At 40.0% G+C, this 17847-nt stretch overlaps 1 pseudogene across 1 annotated transcript; it reads right to left on the bottom strand.

Annotated features, from left to right (window-relative positions):
• Nucleotides 1-16727: 16727 nt before the first annotated feature.
• On the bottom strand, nucleotides 16728-17459 carry LOC308491598 (methylosome subunit pICln-like; annotated as a pseudogene). Its single transcript has one exon. The product of its transcript is annotated as a methylosome subunit pICln-like (transcript).
• Nucleotides 17460-17847: the final 388 nt, after the last annotated feature.

Genomic DNA, 17847 nt, shown 5'->3' with positions numbered 1-17847 from the left:
GACGTCAGAGCTCTTACCAGTGTTCTGACTACCCGTGAATGCATAACAAACTGCCCTTAAATTAAGTGACTTAAAACAGTTCATTAGGATCTCTCACAGTTGTTCGGTGAGAGGTTCATCCGGGTAGTTCTCGCTTGGACTTCTCCCAGGTCGTTATAGTCAAGTGGTGGCTGGGGTTGCATCTAAGGCTCACCGGGCCTGGACGGCCAAGACAGCTCACCCACATGGCCTGCATTAGAGTTTAGCTGAGGCTGCACCTGGGATATCTCCACGTGGCCTCTCCACGTGGCTTGGGCTGCTTACTGCATGCTACCCGGCTTCTAAGGGGGAGCATTTTAATGACCTGGCCTCAGAAATCTTAGAATTCATTTGGTTACAACAAAGTCACTGAGGCCAGCCCAGGTTCAAGGGGAGGGAAATTAGATGTCCTCCTGATGCAAAGAGGAGCGTGTACTCACAGGAGGGAAGGGACTGGTGATCACCATCTTTGGCTTTTTACCACAACGTTCTCCTTGATGCCGGGACTCTCCCTCCCAAACCCAGTGCCCCACACAAGAGAGCCTGCACAGTGCTTGACAAGTAGCTGAGAAGCAGTATGGAGTAGGGGCGCAAACTGTAGATATTTAGAGGTGGGGGGGTCCTGGGTTTGAGTCTGGGCTTTTCCACTTACCAGCTGTGCATCTCGGGCAAGTGATGTAACCTGTCTGAACCTCGTTTGGCTCATTTGTAAAAGGGTGATCATATGTGTGGCCCCCATGTGTGGTTTGGGGATTTAAATGTTGCCCAGCATAGAGTAAGCATTCAATAATTGTTCACTGTTAGAAACGTAAAAAGAGGTTGTACTTTGCTTTTGCAGCACCCCTTGTTTATCCTGATACAACCATTGAGGTGACCTCCAGGTAGCCAGCTCGACGGGGCCACTGGTGTTCAGGTCTCCGCAGCAAGGAGGTCCTGGAGTCGAGGAAACTACTGTCAGGGAGACAAAATCAAGGTTCTGGGGGTGAGTATGGCAAGGTGACCCTCAGGGGCCTTGAAGAAGGAAGGAGTTTGTCCTGGAGAATAAAAGTGAGGGGCAGGCTGTGATCTGGGCAGGGAAGTATGGTAGACAGGGTGGGGGGTAGGGGAAACTGCCGCTGGCTCAGATCCCTTCTCCTTTCGGAGCCTTAGTTGTCTTGCAGCAACGGATAGGTTGATTCGAAGACCGCGAATGAGTTTCTTCTCGTCTTGGCCACGCTCCATCATGTTAGAAATCCCTAAATTGGGCCACTTCTCCCCATCAGCTCATCAACTCGGCCACCACTCTGGCTTAGGCTACCATTTATTATTGCTTCCTTAAGAACTACAGATGCCTCTTTACCGGTCCTCCCACAACTCTTAACCTTTTGCCTGTTGGTCCTCTGCAGAGCTGTCGGGATAAGCTATTTTGTGATATGAATCGGATCATGTCACTGACAGGCTAAACAGCCTTCTGTGTTGATTATTCTCTATTTGCCCCTCTCTCTGCCCTTTTTTGTGCCTGGTTGTGGGGATGGGTACTGATATAAAAGGATTGCTCTGGCTTTCTTGCTTCTGTTTGCGTTCAGACAATGAAGGATCCAGTAGGAGACTGGAGGATAAGAGGCAAGAGGGTTTGAAGTATTTATTTCCACTGGAATCCTGCAGTTCTGTCATCGTCTATGACTTTCCATGACCACAGCTCCTGCAATGTGGCTCAACTTCCTGGCTCCAGCTCTCACTCTTTCCTCCCCTTGCCTCTTCAGGCCTAGAGGTGATAATAGCTTCTTGATGTTGGTTTGTTTGGGTGTCTCAACATCCTCCCTTGGTTCCTTTAACTCCACCCACACCCGTGAAAAGAATCCCAAATTATGAAAACATTTCACTTAAGTATACTTCAAGGAAACCAGCAATTTCCTCCTGAGGCCCTAATGGCTACTGCTTCCAATGGCTTCCTATTGGCTTCAGCATGGAGCCAAAGTTCCTCTTCACACAGCCCCAAAGCCCTCATTGACTAGACCCTGCCTCCTCTCCGGCCCCACTGTGCTACTTCTGTCTCATCTCTTCATCTGGCGCCCTGGCCTCAACCCAGTTCTTATAATGCTCATCCCCACCTCCCAGCCTCTGAAAGTACCTTAACTGGAAATCTCATCTTCGTCACCCCCACCTCCCTCTTTGCAGTGTTGACTCTACTTAACCTTCAGCTCAAATGCTGCTTTCTTAGGAAAGTCTCCATGAATCACTAGATTAGGCATTTTATTTGTTTCTTAGATTTCTTCATATCTCATATCACAATGCATGCAATTATTTTGTCCGTCCGTCTCTCCTGCTAGATTAAAGAGGCAGTGGATGAAACTCCTAGAAATGGAAAGTAGAAAAGTTAGTTGCCAGGGGCTGGGAAGTGGAGGAAGTAGTGAGTTGGTAAAGAGTACCAACTTTCAGTTAGAAGATGGATAAGGTCTCACTATCTAATGTACATCATGGTGACTACATTGATAACACTGTGTTGTATAATTTAAATTTGCTAAGGGAGTAGAACTGAAATGTCCTCACTGAAAAAAGGGGGAGGTAAAAATGTGAAGTGATGGATGTATTCAATGACTCATTGGGGGGAATCCTTTCATAGTAGATACGTATATCAAATCACCACGTTATACACTTTAGGTATCTCACAATTTGATTTGTCAATTATACCTTGATAAAGCTGGCGGTGGAAAGAGGCAGGAGAGCAAGCGTCGTGTCGATTTGGGCTCACCTTTATGTCCTCAACTTCTAGCACAGTGCCCTAGTATGTTGCAGACCCTCAAGAACGAATTTTTGAATCGATACAGATAATCCAAAACCCCAAATCCTATTGCTGGGAGGGTAGAAAAAAATGGGTTAGTGCTTCCAAGGCCATTTTAAGAAAATAGAGGCTGTGATGAGGGCTTGAGTCACCAGATTTCACACAAGTTAAATTGCCCCTCTGCACCTTCAATTCCTTTTGGATATTTATAGAAACCCTTGTCTAAACAAAGCTCTGCAAGGAAAATTTATACCTCACCACTGCCACGTGTGTGGTATGCAGCGGAGCAGAAAAACCATCAGAAATGCACTTGATGAAGGAGAAAACAGCAAAATGTGAGTCCCTGGGCAAAGCTTCTTGGAGAAGCCAGCCCAGCAACTGCCTGCATTAAAATGATTGCTTTATATTTATGGGGGACAGGCAACAATAAGCAGTTTATAACCTATAATCTACCACAAATGACTTGGGGAAATATTCTTAATAGATAGTTCAGCTGAGCGTCCCAGGGCATTAGGAAGCCCAGCAGGGAACACTCAGAATTGGCCGTCATTGATCTGACAAATCGTCACCAACTGGCTGCATGTTAAACCATTTCTCTGCACAACTTTAAGTTCCTCCACTTAACAAGACTCTGCAAAACACTCACCAAACTCTGAAGGTACAGACTCTACCAGATCCTCAGCCCCCAGAGTTGCCACTGGCCCCTTAGAAAGCGAGTCCTTCTCCCTAGGCTGCATCAAGCTGGGCAAAATGAAGCGTGACCTTGTAAAATATCAGTTCCTGACTTTTTCCCCCCCTAATTGTGGGGATGTTATCATGGCAGAAGAAAAATATCGTTTTCCACACTCCATTCTGGAAAACGATATCCATCTGTGGAAATGCTGAGCAGGCATGATTGCTGGGGCCAGGCATGGTATCAGACTGACAGGGTGAGTGAGAGTTCGGTTTCTGTAAAGGGTCAGCTAGAAGAAAGGGAGTAGGTTCTGGGGGAATTCATGTTTTCAGTACCCTTTCTTCTGGCCCTCTCCCTAGTGTGCGAGGCCTTCCTGTGGCTCAGTGATGCCCATTGGAGCCTGGAATAGCATCTTATACTGTTGGTTCCTATATTGCACACGTGTATCTTTAACTGGACATAGAGAAAATGAGGTTTCAAGAGAAGGCAGCCTTTGCCTGGGGGTGCACAACTAAGGCACTCCAGTGCTCTTTAAATAACAACCACAAAATAGCTTATATATGGGCTAGCTCTAATACAAATTGTAGACCTACTTCTGTGATGCTTTCTCACAATTAAATCTTACAATTGTGGTAGAAACCTGGTCCAATGGATTTGATAGCTTATAAGTCTTCCATGTCAAATAAATGCTTCCAATTCAGTGTTCCTGAATCTAGGCACCATTTCTAGTCTGTAACTTATAGGAAGTCTTCCCCTGGCTGCTAGTGAGTTCTTGCTCAGATTATGATTTTTCAGGCCTCCAGTATTTTTAGCTTTCACTTCAATGTCATCAAGTAAAGTGGCTCCAGAGGGTCTAACATGACCAGTGAACCCTGGATCCTGCTGGTAGTCGGGACTTCCAGGGGTGCAACTCAGTGAGGAAAATCAATCCAGCTTCAAGAGCAGTATCTTCATGGGTCTGAGAGGAACGTGGAAATGTCACCTGCTCCCATGATGTCCACGCCACACTGTAGCAAGGTGGAAAAGCATGAACAATACAATTTAGCAACAGACTCCAGAAATCTCAATCAAGTAAGTCTTTCTTAGGACTCTAAGGAAGGCATCCAAGCCACAAGCTGGAAGAAAATACTTGCAATTTACAAAGCTGACAAAGGATTACATCCAGAAAATATAAAACTTCCTCATAAATCAATAAAGCAAAGATTAAATCACAATAGGAAAATGGATCATTCACAGAAGAAACCCAAACAACCAATAATGTTGAAAAATCTCAACCTCATAGTAATCTTGTAACTGCATACTAAAACTACAGTGAGATAGCATTTTATATTATATAGATAAAAAGTAAAAGGTCTAAAAAAATAAGTTTGACTTGAACATTGAAAAACCAATATCATATTCTCTATCAAATGCTTATGAATATAAATTGGCAAAACCACTTAGGGTAGTAATTTGTCAATATTTAATAAACTTAAAGATGTCCAAATCCTTGGATCCAATAATTCCATAACAAGAATATAGCCCATATATACTTCCACAATCATGTACAAAGAATATTCAGATACCAGTAATTTGTAATAGAGCATAATTAGAAAGAACCTAAATTTCCTTTTCATTCCTTAATAAAAATTGATGAATATTTGCAATGTTTTATAGTGGAATACTACAGAACAATTAAAATGAATGCACTTGATCTGTATTTGTCAGCATATTTAAATCTTGAAAATATGTTCACTGGGGGGAAAAACAAGTTGCAGTGCATAACCAAAATATGATGCCATTTTTATACATCTTAAAACAGCCATCAAAACTATATACTATTTTTAGACACACAGATAAAGTATAAATACATGAATGGAAAGGATATAAACCATCTTCATAATACTAATAACCTCTGAGGAAGAGAGTTGGGCAGTGACATTGGAGAAAGAAGAGGAAAGGCTCTAACTGAATGCTCTGTGGCTCAGAGAAGTCAGAAACTTCCAATGAGAAATCAAACCCCCAAACTTGTTCTTGGGTGAGTGAGTCTAAATTTACCCTACTTGCATGACAAAAATTTCCAACTGAGAAACTGATTAAAAAAAAAAAAAAAAAGCAGTCCTGGACTGGTGAATTCCCTGAAGGACTTGGCAGAAACACTTTCGGATGACTGACCACACTCATGCACACAGATCCCTACTGATGATCAGCTCACAAACAAAAATTTAAAAATACGCAAGAAAGTAGAAGGTGGGCAATCATAAGGGAGAGTCAGCTGACACAACTGACTGAAGAAGGCGCCTTCCAAGAACTTATATTGTAGAACACTCCTAAAGAAACTACATGATAATCAAGAATTTCCCGTTCCCATGAAGTGGGCCCTCACGGCATCTGCTCAGTGCCCTTTCAGATTGGCTACAGACAGATGACTGCGGTGCCTCTCTCTTTTGCCACTTTCTGAATGGATGGATGAAATTCCCTGAAATTCTGCTGGCGTTCTTCTACTGTGTTGAGAAGGGCAGATATTTGTCTTTTTGGTTCATAGACCTCAAGGCAAAAAGGAACCATGTCTGGATCTGATAGGGTTTGAACTGTGACTGGTTTGGCCTTTGTGTTGTTTCCCTTGAGGGGGAGAGGAAGGGGATGAATGTTTTCTATAACTAGGAAGAAAGGGGATAAAGAATATTTGGTAATTAAAAAGCAGAACCATTTACTGCTCACCCAATATTCACGTGCCACCCCACAATTTCCAGGCCACTTGCAGTTAGGGCTATGTGACTTATTTCTAGGTAGTGGACTATAAGTGGAAGTGACATAGTCACTTCTGGACTGAAGCACAGAAGAGAAATCATGGGGTCTCCTCTTCTTCCTTTTCATCCCTCAGTGACAGTGGCAGCTGCATCTTGACATAGTTTAGCCACTAGATGGAAACAGCTGGATTGCTGGGTTGCTGCTTGGAAGGCAGCTTCAGACTTTGCATGAAGGAATAATAAACTTTTATGTGTTGAGCCAAAACTCATGTCACATGTGATTCTTACACACACACACACACACACACACACACACACACACACACACAAACTGCTTATTGAAAAAAAAAAGATTTCATACAAAGAATGTTGCATAGGGAAGCAATCCACTATGAGGAGAACAGCAGACATAGCAAACTGAGGATTAATGCTCCAAAAGCCTAAAGTAATGGAATTATATAATAGAGGCTATATTAAAAAGTACATTTGAGTTTTTGAAGTACCATTTACAGAAATATAGGGTACTGTTTGGGAATTAAAAAAAAAACTATTTGAAAAAGAAATTGGCAGATATTTTAAAAAGGAAAAATATTGCATTTCAAATTGAAAAGTCAATAGAGCACATGCACATACATGGTTACTCATTTTATGACAAAAGTGAAAGGGAAATACAATAAGAAATGAAGTGTGTTTTCAATAAGTTAGTATTTTATCAATTGGATATCAATATGAGAAAACTGAATATTGATTTATACCTCATGTTATACAAAAATGCCCTATAGTATAGATTTAAATATGAAAATAAAGTTTTTAAATGGCAAAAATCTTTAGGCAAAGATTTCTTATAGGATAACCAACCATAAAATACTAACAATAAAAGACAGTTGGATGGCTCTAGAATTAAGAACTATTTGTCAAAAGACACCTCAATGAAAGTGAGAAGACAAGCCATAGGGAGTACATATATCTGACAAAGGATTGCTACCCATAATACCTGAGGAACTCCTATAGATTAATAACAAAGATAAAATTGGGCAAAAGACTCAAATAAGTACTTCAAAAAGGAAGTTTTCCAAAAGCCAGTTAACACTGAAAAAGATGCTCAACAACATTAGTCATTAGGGACATAGAAAAAAAATAAATAAATAACTTCAGTGAGATGCCAGTATAACGCCACCAAAATGAATAAAATGAAAAAACAAAATAAGCATTGGCAAAGGTATCAAGCAATTGGAATTTTCCTCCACTGCTGTAGGAGAGTAAATTGGTATAGACACTTTGGGAAAGTATCACACAGTAAAATGAAGCAGAACATATGCATATCCTATGTGGTCGGCAGAGTAATGGCTCCCCAAGGATGTCCATGTCCTAATCTCCAGGATCTGTGAATATGTTGGGCTACGTGGAAAACAGGAGTTGCATTTTCAGATGAAAGTAAGATTGCAAATCACCTGACCTTCAAAAGAGGAGATTTAGCTGGGTGTGCCCGGTATGATCACAAGGGTCCTTAAAAGTGGAAGAAGGAATCAGAAGAGAGAACCAGATGACAGGAGGATTTGGCTCAAAGTTCCTGGAGGAAGGCGGGCGTGAGTCAAGGAAAGCAGCTGACCTCTGCAAGCTGGAAAAGCAAGGGAATGGGTTATCTCCTAGCACCTCCAGAAGGAAATGCAGCCCTGCCAACACCTTGATTTTAGCGCAGTGAGACTCATATTGGACCTCTGATCTACAGAACTGTAAATTAATACATTTTTGTTGTCTTAAGCCACTCAGTTGATGGCAATTTGTCACAGTGTCAAGAGAAAACTAATCTCTTATGACCCAGTAATTCTACTCCTAAGTAGATACCCAATATATATGTGCAAGAATGTTCTTACAGTCTTATTCATGATTGCGTCAAATGGGAAACAACTCACATGTACATAAATGTACAGTAGATCATATGAAATGTCTTAATACAATGAAATAATAAACCACAATGAGAGTGAATGCTACACACAACAGTAGGATGGCTCTCACAATCGTAATGTTGAGTAAAAAAGCCAAAAGAATTCAGATCGAAAATTCCATTTACATTAACCTCAAGATGAGTAAAACTAATCTATGGTGTTGTAATCAAAATTCTGGTTGCTTTGGCCAGGGGTCTGGTGACTGAGAGAGTGTACAAAGTGAGGCTACAGGCGCTGGCAACACTGAATCTCCTGACCTGGGCGGTGATTTCACAGTGTGTTTGCTTTGTGGAAACTATTGGAGTTGACATTGATGATTTATGCATATTTGTGTATGCATGCTCTATTTCAATAAATAGTTTACCTTTGAAAAGGCAATGGATTGGTTGAAAGAGATCAGACAACACCTGAGGTGAGAAATGAAAATTGAGAAATACATCTGAAGAAATCCTCCAGGATACAACGAAAAGACAAAAAGATGGAAAATATAAAAAGGGATGTAAGAATAAGAAAGATCAAATTTATCTATAATAGACGCTACATAATGAGAAAATAGAATAGGAGATTAAACATTCAAAGAGGTAATGCTGAAATTTTTCAGATCTCATAATAAAAGATATGACTCCTCAGATTTGGAAAGCAAGATAAATATAAATGAAAATTAACACACCCTTTTATATATTGTAGGTAAGCCCAGAAATACCATTATCGATAACAGTAGAGGATGGAAGGCAGTGGAATAATAATTTCCAAGTGCTGAGGAGGAAACAGAAGTCAGCCTAGATATATATACACACACATATATTTACTCAGTATAGTTTCTTTATAGTTTCTGTGAGACAAATTCTCCTTTTAGTTCATGGCTCTATGAGATTTGACAAATTCATACAGTCATGCAATCTCTACTATAGTGAAGACACAGAATGGTTCTATCACACAAAAATATTCCTTCACTCCTCATTGTCATCAATCCCATTCCCCCCACCCCAGTCCCTATAGTTTTCATTTTCTAGAACATCATATCAATGAAATCATACAGCATGTAGACTTTTCAGACAGACTAATTTCATTCAGTATAAGGCATTTGAGATTCATCTAAGCTGTTGTATATCTATACTTCACTTGTTATTTCTCAGTAATATTCCATTGAATAGACGGAATACAGTTGATTTACCTGTTCACCAGTAGAAAGGCATTTGGGAAGAGAACAGAGTTTCCTAAGGGTCCTTTGAAACACAACATACCTATTATTCTTTTAAAAAATTTATTTCATTAAACGGTTTCCTCTGAGCACATTCATAACTTATATTAGCATGAGCTTTAGTGGAAAAACTTGGGTTTTGGAGTCAGACAGACGCATCTCTATTACCTACCATGAGACCTTAGGCAATTTGTTTATTAGTTTGTTTACATTCAACAACACTGTTTTGAACACCTGCCAGGCTCTGTTCTTAGCACTGCAATACATCACTGATGAAAATAAAGGGCCCTTCCCTTAGGAAGTTCTCATGCTTGTACAGGAAATAGTTAATAAATGATAAAGATGAAAAAAGTGACTTACACGGTACAAAAAATGTATAAGTAAGTGCTTGGCAAAAAGGGAAAAACACGGCGGGTAAGGAGGAATCTGGAGAGTAGAGGGGGGCTAGAGGTAGGGGTTGCTATATTAAGTAATACGGTCAGTGGAGGACTCATTGACGAGTCAGACATGAGCAAAGACTCAAAGGAGCTGAGAGGCTGGGCCAAGTGGATATGGAGGGGAGGTTTGCTCCAGGCTGAGAGAAGGTCTGGGGCCAAGCAAGGCAGGAGGCTGACCAAAAATTCAGTGACCAAAAAAGGGAAGCCAGTGGGGCTGGGGTGGAGGAAACACAGTGGGGGAATAACAAGGAGGGAGACCATCAATGTCAGACCATGTGGAGCTCAGGGCATTGTAAGAACTTAGGCTTTGAGAGAAATGAGGAGTCATTGGAGTATTGTGGGCAGCAGGGATGGAAACAGCCCAATTAGTGGAGAAAGGTGATTGCCCTTGGAGAAAGTTTTTGGAAGTAGTGAGAGGTGGCCAGAATATGAATGTATTTTGAAATGGAACTGACAGGATTTCTTGATATATTAAGACGTAGTAGGGGTGAGAAAAGGGAAAGGAGTCAGGGATGATTCCAAAGTTGTAGGGCTGAGAGACTAAAAGGATGGAATTGTCATTCGCTGCAATGGGGAAGGCGACAGAAAGTTTTAGGGAGAGACCAGGAATTCAGTTTTGAATTTGCTAAGTTTGGGATAAAGATATAAAATTGTTAGCCATCAGTATGTAATGGTGTTTAAAGTCCTGAACCAGATAAGATCACTGAAGAAATTAGTGAAATTAATGAAGAGAAGAGGTCCAAGAACTGAGTCCTGAAGCACTTGAACATGAGAGTTTGGGGAGAAGAGGAACAAGCAAAGCACACAGCTGCAGATTATTCAGCAAAGAAGGAGGAAAAGCACCAGTGCAATGGGATAAAGTATTGAGAGTGATCACCTGTGTGGGGTAGGTCAGAACAAGGACCCAGGAGTGACTGTTGCTTCAGCGACACGTAGAGGTCTTTTGACCTCGGCGAGGCTTTTCAGTGGTGGGGTAGAGGAGAAGCACGGGTGGCAGCTGCCTAGACAGAAAACCTGTCCAAGTGCAGAAAAGTTGGTGATGGGTGCTAAAATGTGGTAAAGAAGAATTTTCTTCTTTTCCAATAGGAGGAAAAAAACACATTTTTATGCTGAAAGGAAAGGCCCAGTAGGGAAAATTTAATTAAATAGAAAAAGAGAAAGGGGAGAATTGCTAGAATGATCCTGGAGAAGATGAGATAGGATCTGGTGTACAGGTGGAGGGGCTTAGCTTTAGGTGGGAACATGGATGGTTCACACACAGATGAGAAGGCAAGGAGAAGTCTGTGGATGGAAATTGTAGCAAGTGGCTAGATGTAGCAGTGGGATCTATGGAGGTGGAAGTTCTCTTGCGATAGCTTCAGTTTTCTCAGTGATTTAAGAACCAAGTTCAAAGAGAGACGACTGGAGAGGGCAAGGAGGAGGAAAGGGAAAGGAGAGTGGCAGAGAGCCAATGTGAAAGCCACATATATCTTTGAGCCTCAGTTCTATTAGGGACAGGAATTCCTAAATGGCACAGATTTTGTGAGGGTTGGCAATAATGTAGCAAAAGCCAATGTTCAAACACTCACAGCTACCATCATCAGATCTCCTGTGTGTATCCGCTTCTCTCTCGGGCTCTCAGTTCTCTGAGAATGTGGAATCGTGTAGTACTTTTTTCTTTGGATGCTACCTAGAAAAGTATGAACTCCATCTGATGTCTTAATTTTTTTAAATCACAAGGGTTTAGAACATAAAATTGCAAAGAGAGCAAAGAAGATAAACCACCCATACTTCTACGCCTTCTCCTTGGTGATTTGCTTTTTTTATGCCAGTTTTTGTTCCATTCTCATAATTAAATAGCACATGTACATCCAACATTACATATTGTTTCTTTCGTTTAACATTATGTGTTAAGCAGTTTCCATAATATTAATCTTCCAAGCCATCGTTTCAATTGGTTGCATTTTCTACTGTGTATATTCAAGTGAATGAATGTACTATATTTTACACAACAATTTATTACTGGACATTTAAAGTGCTTTAAATATGTTATAAAATTTATTATAATGAATGTCTCTGAGCATACTTGAGCATAATTGATGACTTCATAAGAAAGCTGTCTACCATTTAATGACCAGTTATTGACTACCAGTTATGGAGCATTGTGCTAATGATTTTTCATACATCTCATTTGATGATCTTAATGGCAGAAGGAGTGATTTTTATTTGAAGTACTTTAACATACATATAGAATTTTCTAAAGAAATAATATCACAGATAGAGGTGAAGCTCTTTTTCCCACTGGCCTCCCTTCTTCCGCGTAGGTAGCTACTATCCAGAATTTAGTGTTTACATTTCTATTGATTTTCTAATTTGTTCATATGAATGTGTCAATAAAAAAAAGATGATATTAAATTTGCTTGTTTTAAGCTTTCTATAAGTGGCGTAACACTTCACATTGTCATTTTGAACTTCTTTTTTCACTTAATTGTGTTTTAAATGTATGTTTATGTTAATACACAATGCTCTCATTGATTTAAACTGCTGCATATTTTCTACCGTATGTATAATCACAATTTATTTATCTATTATTCGTAAACATTTAGGTTTTCCCAATAATTTACATTTGCAAGCAGTACTATAATATAATTAGCATCTTTTACATGCATGCACTAGATGTGGAATTGTTGAGTTCTTTAGGATGAATATCTAGGTGTGAAATTAATTAGTCTAGAACAGTGTTTGGCAGTTGTATAGTTTAAGGGCTCCCCCAGGCTTCGAGTGTGTATCTGGGGTTGAGAACTGCTGCACTAGATTGCATCCTTCTCAGGTACAGTTACCTTTTGCTTTATAAATGTAGAACTAGGTGCACAAAATCAAGGTTGCTGAGTATGAGACTCAGTATCTGGGGATGACGGATCTTAAGAGCATCTGTGGATATCCTTGGATATGGTCTCAGTAGAGATGTGAAAGGGCACTGGTCACTAGATAACACCTTTGCAATTCATCTGCCACCTCTGTCTATGCTTTTACCTGTAGAAGGGAAGAATGAAAATACAAGCCAAACAAGCTCAGCCAGAACAGGCATGGCAAATGCTTTTGAACTCATCTATCAGTGGTAATCAGTGGCTGGAAGCTGCCTCAGCAGAACAGTGAGATTGGGAAACCACCTAAGAGCTCTGTGCTTGATTAGCGATGTCTGCCATGGGTTGGATCTAATAAGTGTGTGGTCATATGGGCAGATAATTATCAACTTGAAGCCAGAATTTGCCTACCAGCTGCCATCAAGGAAAGCAGTTATCTGCAGATTGGCCCTGCTGTGGCTAAGCAAGCGGTCTAAAGGTTGTCTGTGACTTGATCAAGAAGAAAGCTTTGCCAGTATTTTTTGAAGTCTCATTTATTTCTCTGGGCAATCATGTCCTTGCTGATAGGCAAGGTGAGCTCTTGATCCTTCTAAGCCAGGGAAAGAACATATGTGTTGGAGTCAGACCTGTGCTGGAGCCCAGATTGGCCACTTATAGGATATGTGGCGGGGCAAAGCCATTGACTGAGACTCCATACCTTGTTATAAAGTGGGGACCATCCCTACCTCACGTGGAAGTCGTGAGGGTTAGTTATAAGTATGTAGGATTGTCCTGAGCCCAATTACCAACTAAGGGTAATGGCTGCCGTATTCTTATCATTATTAGTATCGTGATGATTATTAAAAAGCAAAATAACGATCATGGTGATGCACTTGGCAGATAGCTCTGGTTTAGAAAATTCCACTATTGGTGGGATTAAGGAGTTTGTCTCTAGTTGAAATAAATAACTAGGAATGGGGGCCCGTAGGATGGGATACATCAGGATAGCAGAAAAGACTGGTGAAGGCAGTAGACAAGAAGGTGAAGCAATGGGAATTATTGTTAGAGGCCACGTGAAAGAAGGAAACTTGCAGAGGAAATGTAAGGGAAGAAAACACAAACGGATTCAATAACTCTGAGTGTAATTCTGTCAGCCATGAAAACGCATTTACAAGTCACATTGCTATGTCAGAACCCTGATATTTCATAGGTTCTGAAAAATAAATAAAAACAGTTTTGAGAATTCTTCCTTCAACCCAGTCAACATTCCATTGCAAAGTAAGAAAAGAGGGCAGGGCATGGATTCAAAAAGCAAATTGTTCTCACCATGGTCTGTATGGAATGTCTTCTTGGACCCTAATAAAATGACTCTTTCTGCCTCTTTTATTAAATGGCATACTCACATAAGTACTCATATAAGTGTTGTGCAAGTTACCAGTACATATGGAGCATAATAATAGATGCTTGTTGTAAATGTATTTTTATTTTATTTATCCGTAACACAAATGACAAATGATAATCAAAGCAATGACTTAGAAATCAGGGCCAGGACAATATTTTCATGGAAAAGAATCATTTCTAAGTGAAGAATAATAACAGTCACTGCAATTTATAGATGAAGTTGAGGCTTAGGTAAAATTTTGGAGGGATCAAGTTTACTGAGATATTTATAGATGATAAAATTTTCCCTTTTTAAGAGTGTAGTATGATGAGTTTTGAAAAATGAATATAGTCTTGTAACCAAAACCATAACTCTGATATAAAACACTTCCATCACTAAAAAGAGGTTTCTGTCTCTGTTTGTAGTCCGTTTTCTCCCCTCACCTCCAGTCTGCAGCAATCAATGATTTGGTTTCTGATCTGCTCTTTGCCTTTACAAAATGTCATATAAATGTAATAATATACTATGCAAGTTTCATGCTTTCTTTCACTAGCTTAGTTGTTCTGAGATTCATACATTTTGTTTGCCTGTACAGATGCTTTATTGTGTTTTTTTTTTACTAAGTTCCATTATATTATGTACCACAAATTGGTTATCCATTCACTAGTTCATGAACATTTGAGTTTCTGTTGTTTGACTATTATAAGTAAAGCTTCCGTAAACATCTGTATACAGGTCTTTTGAGGACATAGGTTTCCACTTTTCTTGGTTAAAATGCTAGGAGTGGGATTTCTGCATCACACAGTGAATGCATAATTTTACTAGAAACTGCCAAAGACTTTATCAGATTGCATTCCCATCAATAATGTATATGGAGCATCGTTTCTCTATATCCTCAACAGCACTTTTTAATTTTAGCCATTCTAATGAACGTGTAGTGGATCTCATTGTGGGTTTTATTTTTATTTCCCTAATGATGAGTTATGTTTAGTTTCTTTTCATCCTTTTATTTGCCATCTATATGTCTTCTTTCATAAAGTATCTGTTCAAGCTTTTGTCCATTTTCTATTGGATTGCTTGTTGCAATGAATTTTGTTTTTATATATATATTCCAGACACAAGCCCATTATCAGATATATGTCACTTATGTTTTTATTTTTTAACAATATCTTTTAAATGACAGATTTTTTTTTTAATTTTAAGTTCAACTTATCAGTTTTTTCTGTTGGCGTCTGTGCTTTATGTTTCTTATCTAAGAGGTCTTTGCCTAACTCAAGCTCCAAAAGGTTTTCTTCTATGTCTTCTTCTAAAAGATTTTATACATTTAACACTGATATTTAGATATGGACCACTTCAAGTTAATTTTGTTTATGGTGCAGGAAAACGGTCAAGGATATTTACTTATTTAGCATATAGATAACCAATTGTTCCAGCACTCATTGCTGAAAAGATTATCTTTTGTCCATTGAATTACCTTGGCACTTTGGTTAAAAATCAATTACTGTGTATATGTGGATGTGTTTCTAAACTCTTGATTCTATTCCCTTGATCTATGTGTCTCTCTTTTAGCCAATACCACACTATCCTGATTACTGTATTTTTATAGTAAGTCTTCAAATCAGGTAATGCGCATCCTCCAACTTTGTTCTTATTAAAAATTACCTATTTTAGCTCCTTTGCTTTCCTATGTAAACTTTAGAATTACCCTGTCAATTTCTACCAAAAAAAAAAAAATTCATGCTGGGATTTTGATTCGGATTATACTGAATATGTAGATCAATTTGAGGAGAATTGACATCTAACAATACTGAATTTTCCAATCCATGAGCACAGTTATATCTATCTGTTTATAAGGTCCTCTTGGTTTCTCTCATCAACACTTTGTCATTCTCAGCATTTAAATCTTGTGCATATTTAGTTAGATTTGCCTTCAAGTATTTCATGTTCTTTAATGCTATTGCAAATCGTACTGCTTTTGAAGGTTTGTTTGTTTGTTTTAATATAGAAAACCTAGACTTATTTGTTAAGCTATTATAAAGACAAAACGATTATCATCTGAAGTTCTTTGAGGACTTCATTCCAACTTCACTTGTTCTATTACAGAAACTGACCTAAGAGGCTGGAAATGAAAGGATATAACTAAAGAGCTTATAACAGAACAAACTGATGGACGTGGTTCAAGGAGCAGAAGCTAGTCAGAAGCACTTGTGTTAGTGGTAGTATGTGTGCTGGGATGTTTCCGCAGAGGCTCCCTAGAGATGCCTGAATGAATTCTTCTGGGTCCCAAATTAGTAAAAAAAGACCCTGACCCCTGTGGAGAATGAGCAGAGGCCAAGATTTCTTTGAGATCTTTTTGTCTCTCTCTTTAAGGGATATGGGTATCCATAGGCCCTAAAGGGTGTATATCTGAGATTCAGCCTCTGTCCCATCCCGTCTCCCTAGACCTTCAGGTACTTGTGCATTTTCACCATGGAGCCCTGCTGGGTGACGGAAGATGCGTACACTAAAGGCAGGAATATTGGCCTGCTCAGAGGGTACCTGTACACAGGAAGTTTACGGGTAAACGATAAACTACAAACACCCTCCTCGTTAATTTACCTTTGTTAGTAAAGGTCATGGTTTCATCTGCTGCTGACAACTTGTTGCCTCAGTATAGTCTGTCTCAAGAAAGAACTGGTTCAGGTATGTTTTGGAAAAGGAAAAATACTTTCACCAACACCCACGCCACCGTGAAAAAGGCACCAAGGTCTCTCCTACAGTTATGAGCAGAATCCCAAAGCAGCATAAAACCATTTCCAGTGCTCAGCATCTGCACGCTCAAACTGCCCAGCATCTGTTGGTGTAGCACCTACCTCCATCCCATCTGCATAATCTCTTACGGAATCGTCTGTGCGGACTCCAGCCATGTTACACTGGCTGCGCACCGGCTGCAAAAGCCGTCCTTCTCATCTCTCCAGTGTGGCCTGGCCTTCTGCTGTTAAAAGGGATAATCTTTCTTCGTAGGCGTAAAATGTAGGAATGTCCCCTGCCCTTGTTCATGTGCTTCCACATTATATTCTCCATCGACATCGTCTGAATCTTCATCCTCAGGGTCAGGATACAAAGCCTGGCATTCGCACGTTGCAGGGAACATTGCCTCCCATGCTGACTTATCACTAGGCACAAATCTGAGTTCAGCAATAGATTCAACTCAGGTCTTCCTCTTCTTCAGCAACAGATTCTTTTGATTCTTCTTCAAATCTGGCATTCACCCTAACATAAAGATGCTCTCATGGAGATGCATTTAGGTCCCTGGACACTGCATGCAAACTAATGATGACTGTTCCAGTGAGAATCCTAGTCCAGAGCCACCTAACCAAGACAGGTGGCTCTCAGCGATGTCATGAGTGCCAGTGCCAAGGCCCTTCCCCCTTCCCATTCAGCACAGCCTGGGTGTCTGGCAGTAGCCCCTCAGCTGACCCCAGTGGCGGGAAACTTTTGAGGAAGCTCATTGCAGCAGTGATCATGAAGACACAGGCCAAGTGGGCCTGCTTTTGTGATTTCAATTTCCAGTTAATTCATTGATAGTATCTAAGAAAACAATTGACTTTCATATATAAGCCATGTGTCCTGTTACCTTGCTAAACTCCCTTATAAGTAGATCCTCTGGGATTTCCTGTGTAGATAATCATGTCTATAAATAGAAGTTTATGTCTTCTTTTCTAATCTGCATGCCTTTTTACTTTTTCTCATATTACTACATTGGCTTGGACTTCTCGTAAGGTGTTGCAAATGAATGGTGAGATCAGACAGCCTTGCCTTGTTCCTGATTTCAGGAGAAAAACATTCATTTTTACATCATATATTAACTGTAGTTTTTGGTAGACGTTCTTTATCAAG

The sequence above is a fragment of the Rhinolophus hipposideros genome (genome assembly GCF_964194185.1).
Source record: "Rhinolophus hipposideros genome assembly, chromosome: 23".
NCBI lineage: Eukaryota > Metazoa > Chordata > Mammalia > Chiroptera > Rhinolophidae > Rhinolophus > Rhinolophus hipposideros.
The sequence above is the reverse complement of the archived record's forward strand: the minus strand, read 5'-3'. Positions and strand labels throughout refer to the sequence as shown.